General features: G+C 42.3%; 1 protein-coding gene across 1 annotated transcript in view; it reads right to left on the reverse strand.

The window, feature by feature from the left end:
- LOC111093987 overlaps nucleotides 1-5,008 on the reverse strand; it is a 273,737-nt gene extending 268,729 nt beyond the window's left edge. The window contains exon 1 of the mRNA XM_038584493.1: nucleotides 4,834-5,008. The gene's annotated coding sequence lies outside the window, so the exon portion shown is untranslated. The remainder of the gene's footprint in view (nucleotides 1-4,833) is intronic.
- Nucleotides 5,009-6,000: the final 992 nt, after the last annotated feature.

Consider the following 6,000-nt stretch of genomic DNA (forward strand, 5'->3'; position numbering starts at 1 on the left):
AAAAAAAAAAAATGGTTCTAGTTACCTGGACAATGTTTGAGACTTTTGGTAATACAGCTTACATTTTCAGCAAAAAGTATTCAGGGCTTTTTAAATTACCTCACAAGTACCTTAAAAAAAAAAAAAAAAAAGAAGTAGTAGTAGATCACTGTATTTGAGAGTAACAGGTAGAGGTGAGGTTTGCTTTTTATATAAATTATGGTTTCCAAAGACTGCATTTCATTATTTCATTTTAATTTCTGCCATTTGAGAATTCATCGAGGAGCCTCCAAGGAGCACAGCAGGTTCATGATACAGGAACGATCGGGGCTGGATTGGTGGAAAGAAGAGAGTGGTTCAGAGCTTGAGAAACAGTGCCCTAAAGAATAAACCCAAGGAAGGGCACCTGGGTGGCTCAGTTGGCTGAGTGTCTGCCTTCAGCTCAGGTCACAGTCCCAGAGTCTCCAGATGGAGCCCCAGGTCAGGACTCCCAGCTCAGCGAGGAGTCTGCTTCTCCCTCTCCCTCTTTCCCTGCTCATGCTCTCTCTCTCTCCCTCTCTCCATCTCTCTCAAATAATAAATAAAAATCTCAAAAAAAAAAAAAAAAAAGAATAAACCCAGGTCACATAGACCCTTCTACCCCATAAATCAGAAGCCACTAAAAAAAGAAAGGAAAAAAAAAAAAAAAGGAAGGGGGAGGCCAAGGGAGCTGAGGCTTTAAGATCTGGAAGTGAGAGTTAAGATTTAAGATGTTCTATAAACGTTTATTGAGTGACTGAAGGAATGAATGCATAACACCAGAGTCCCCGCACTCCACCGCACTTGAGAGCGCAGAAGCCTGATGAGTAAAAGGGCATTGAAGGTCAGAGTTAAGAGGCACTTAAGAGATACAATTAAGCTGAAACAACCAAGAGCACTTTGGGAGCCATACAGAGAAAACTGAACATGTTGCAGCGCTTTTGACAACTCCCAAGAAGTTTTGGCCAATGCGTTCAAGAGCGATGGTCACATTGTGCCTCTCAGAATCATCCAGGTGGCTGCATGAAAGGAGGGGGTGGGGGGCACCACTTAGCAAACCATCTCACCAGCTGTCTCTATGTGTGAATCTTGAAGCTGCCAAACTGCACATGAACGGCACGTTGGCCTCTACTGTGGCACAAGCGCAGTGAGCCACCGATGACAGCAGATGTGCTGGGTTGCGCGAGGCCCGCGGTGGCTAGAGGGCAGCTCGCTCCCTCAGAGGACGCTGGGCCACCAGCTGCCGGTGACAGCGATCCAATCAGGTTCTGCCCTGTAGGTTTTAAGTGCTGCCTGCTTCGAAAAGCCAGAGCCTCCAAATAATGCAGGAGCTAACAAGTTTGCAAAGGAAATGCACTTGCAATATGAAAACAGGAGCAGCTGGATATCCAACTGTGTAAAGAAATACAGAGGGCTCTTCTTTTCCTGCAAATTGATATTACTCACCCGGGTTTTATGGAGTCGAAAGCATATGCTTAAGTATAATGACTCAACAACTCAGACCAATTTCCACATCGCAGCCATATAAATAATCAATTCCACCTAGGCCACGATGGTGTGACTCTCTTGCCTGGTATTCCAGATGAGGATCATAAACCAATGGCTCTGGAGGTACCAGTTTTAAATTATTTCGGGAAATGAAATGTCCACGTATGCAAATATGTATAACGAGATACCTAAAGCGGATGAAACAAAGGGGAAGTACTCATCATCCAGATTAAGAAAGAGGGTCACCAGTACGATTCAAGGGATCCCCGCTATCCCCCGACACTTGCACCCTTAGGACTGGCCGCATCATTTGAGGAGCTGGATGCAAACTGAAAATGCAGGGTCTCTTGTCCAAAATTATCAAGAATTTCAAGATGGCAATGTCAAGCATAAAGCCTTCTTTAAAAAAAAAAAAAGTTATTTATTTATTCATGAGAGACACACAGAGAGAGAGAGAGAGAGGCAGAGACACAGGCAGAGGGAGAAGCAGGGTCCATGCAGGCAGCCTGACATGGGACTCGATCCCTGGATTGGGATCACACCCTGAGCCAAAGGCAAATGCTCCACTGCTGAGCCACCCAGGAACCCCAAGCATAAAGCCTTCTAAACGTGATATCAGCACAACGACACAGGTCACAGATCCACGAAACCAGCCCTAATAGTTCCTCTATCACCCCTCAAACATAGAAATCATTACATGAAACTTCCTAGATATGAATTCTATAGCTTTTGTAGGCTTCATTATGTATGTGTCCAGTATATCCTGTTTTTGTATGTTTGAGACTTACAAACATGCCATATATCCGACATCACGTTGTTAAGATTCATGTTCATGTTGATCTGCACGGCTGTCATTGCTTTCCATGGTCTACATTGTGCCAATTAATTGGTTTGTATCTGAAATGTATTTAAACAGTTTCCTATTGAAGGACATTTGGGTTGTATGCAGTTTTCTGGCTTTTTTTTTTTTTTTTTCTGTTTCCAGAAGAATCAATGCTTCCAGGAATATTTTTGCAGCTGTCTCCCAGGGACCATGTACAAGTTCCATATGGTGCAGGTGCATTTCTTGTAAAAAGCGTAGAACTACATCTTGTATTTGTCTAGTCTGACAATCCGTCTTAGTCGCTGATGAAATTAGTCCATTTACATTTACTGTGTGCTATACTTTGATTCATTTTTATTGTGTCATCCTGCGCATTCTCTTTGTCTCCCTTCGTCCAGGCTTCTTTTGGTTTTTTATCTCTCTTACAATGATTTTTAGTTCAAATTATCCCTACTGCTTTAACTGAATTCTTATCTGTTCTGCCCTTGGAATTTTAGTCCCAAGTCTCTACCCATTGTTTTAATTCTCCAACTAAGCACTGCAGAAACCATAGGATGTTTTCATTATTATCACCTCACCACCCCCTCCCGACTTAGAAGTTATTGTCCTTCAGCATTTCAGTTTTGTCTTGTTTTGCCCCACAAAATGGACATTGTTAGTACTTTTTTTATATTGTTAGTGATTAGGCTTGTCTACAAAATTGTCGATATCTTTGCTCATCTTTCTTCTCATAGCTCAACCATGCCTCCTGGAGCCATTTTTTATTCTTCTTGCATGTGAGTATAGTTTTTAGAAGTTCAAGTTAGTGCCTTATGGTGGTAAACTCTCAGTTTTCGTTTATCTAAAAATGTTTTGTTTTTGCTTTTCAATATACAGTTTTGCCTCTGAACAATTTAGGATCGACAACTAAATCCCAACGCAGCATCTATGGTTACCATCGATCTCACTATTGGTCATCTCTCTTCTCACTGAATTATTTTAAGATCTTCTCTGTGTGTGGCGCTAGAATGCATATAGCAGTGCATATTTCACTACCTATGTAAATATTTCCTCTCCTCATTCTCTTGTTTTCTTCTGGAACTCAAATGTGAAATGCTTCATTGTCTCATCACATACTCCATCTCTCTTTACCTCAATGTGTATTGTCGATCTCCTTGTTTTAGGGCTATATTCTGGTTCATTTCTTCATGTTTATCTTCATAATTGCTAATTTTCTCTTTGGCTCTGTTTAGTAGCTGCTAAACCATTTGTGAAATTCTTTATTGCAGCAACCATATTTTTCATATCTGAGTTTAATGGTTACTTTAAGAAGCAAAATTCGTCCAAGGCTACAAACTAAGAAAGATATGTGCCAGGGGATCCCTGGGTGGCTCAGCGGTTTAGTGCCTGCCTTTGGCCCAGGGCACGATCCTTGAGTCCCGGGATCCAGTCCGCGTCGGGCTCCCAGCATGGAGCCTGCTTCTCCCTCCTCCTGTGTCTCTGCCTCTCTCTCTCTCTCTGTCTAACATAACTAAATAAATCTTAATTTTTTTTTTTAAAAAGGAAAGATATGCGCCTATTTTCCCAAGTTCAGCAGCTAACCCTAGTCCAAAAGGAAGCTTCCTGAGGCCTGGATTGCTGAGAAATGAGGCCAAGTGGTCATCCTATCTGTTTCAGTTCAGCCAGTCAATGAAAACAGCATCAATCACCTCATCGTGCTGATGACAATTCCATTGTCTCTGCCTATGTCACAGAGTAGGTTGGGATGGGGTGCCTTTTGCATGATATTAGCATGATCCATGGTTCTTTGGGTTCTGCTTTCACTTCAGGAATGCCAAACGACCAACCAGTGCAGAAAGGACAAGGGAGCAGACGATTGGTGAGGTCTGGGCAGATATCCCTGGGTGCTTGAGGATGCTGACAAAGATTAGAGGGAGATGTAGAGTTCATATAGCCAGGCAATATGGAGGAGGAAGAAGAAAGTTGAGGCAGGACAAAGGGGTGGGCCATTGACTCAATCATCCTAATAGCTTGGTGTCATGTAAAGCGTCATGGAGCCATTACACTTAAAATCACCAGGCAAGCACTTTCTCATGGATCTCTCCGTCTTCTTAGATTGTGTGCATGTGTGTATTTATGTTTATTTTATAACGTACTTTATACACATAACATACTTATTTTAAACCTAACCTGTAGGATATACCTTTGTACTACATTTTATATATAAAAATACTGTACGCTATGAATACAGTGGAGATACAACTTGCCATCTACATTTTTAGCAGTCATACTAAGAACGAATATTTCATGTGAAGCCTAAAAGGATTACTTTTCTGATTTCTTCACCTGGGAAAGACAATTACCATCTGATGAGTTGCCTTAAAGGGGCTGTTTGTTCGTTGTAAAGAGCAATCAGGTTTCTTATTTGTGGCATCCACAGAAACTTTCTCAGTAGGAAAATGTCCTGACATAAAGGGTTCCAGTTAAGACACCAGATTGCAAGACAAAGACGCAAACAGCTGTGGCAGCTTTGAATGTGTACTTACTGTTCAGTTGTTCACAAAAATGTTTAGATCAACTTCACTACTTTCAAAGTTCCTGTAGACAAGTGGCAGAGATGTATTACAGGCCTCGGGAATGGTTTCCCGAGACACTCAAAGGCCGATGGCAGAGCCAGGAAGTGTCCAGGGGACACCAGCCTCCCCTTTATGACCAAATGAAACACTCACTGCAAAGACCAGGATGTCACTGAAGAAAACAAGGGCAGCCAACCTGTGAAATAAAATGAAAACTTCAGCCATAATGAAATCAATGCTCGTGTTACAGTACGAAGCGGTCCCTGGAGAATCAATAAACAATTTGGTTTCCAGAGAATATGAATCTGACTTGCCACAGAGAATCAGAGGGACCGATGCTACTCTCTGTACCCAAGCTTCTGCATCTGTGGGGTAGAGCCATCCTTCAACAGCTAGAACAGCTTCTACTTGTCCAGAAAATCTTACCTCGTTAGCTGCCTTCGTGTTCCTGCGGCACATAGGGTGTGTCTTCACTGGTGTGTGTGCCTTTGAATCAGGTGGCACATAATTTGCCTGGCTATAGACCTGTCATGTAATTAAGGCAGAAAACTTCACAGAGATCACAAATCTTGCTAACATATCACATCCCCTTTACTGTCTTAACGATTCAGTGACCCCAGTGGGAAAACATTATTACTGTTACTTGGTACACAGTAAGTGAGCAGGCAATAGGAGTTAAATATATTTCAATTTTTGACAAAGAAACAAAAGCCCAAAGACACTTTTAAGGTTACACAGTTAAGACACAGTAAAACCAGGGTGGGTGTCTGGGTGGCTCAGTCAGTTAAGCATCTGCCTTCAGGTCAGGTCATGATCCCGGAGTCCTGGGATCGAGCCCCGCATCGGGCTCCCACCTCAGTGGGGAACCTGGTTCTTCCTCTCCCTCTGCCTCTCCCCTTGCTCATGCTCTATCTCTATCTCTCTCTGTCTCTCAAATAAATAAAATCTTAAAAAAAAAAAAAGAAACAGTAAAACCAAGTCTTAGCATATACCTAAATTTTCTGACTCCAAATCCAGAGTTCTTTCCATTCACAGGCCTGCCTCTCAGAGCCTACCTTGTTTTTACACACACACACACACACACACACACACACACACACAAGCATATTATGCCCTCACACATACAGTTTACCTACA

This window comes from Canis lupus, chromosome 35, assembly GCF_011100685.1.
Source record: "Canis lupus familiaris isolate Mischka breed German Shepherd chromosome 35, alternate assembly UU_Cfam_GSD_1.0, whole genome shotgun sequence".
Taxonomy (NCBI): domain Eukaryota; kingdom Metazoa; phylum Chordata; class Mammalia; order Carnivora; family Canidae; genus Canis; species Canis lupus.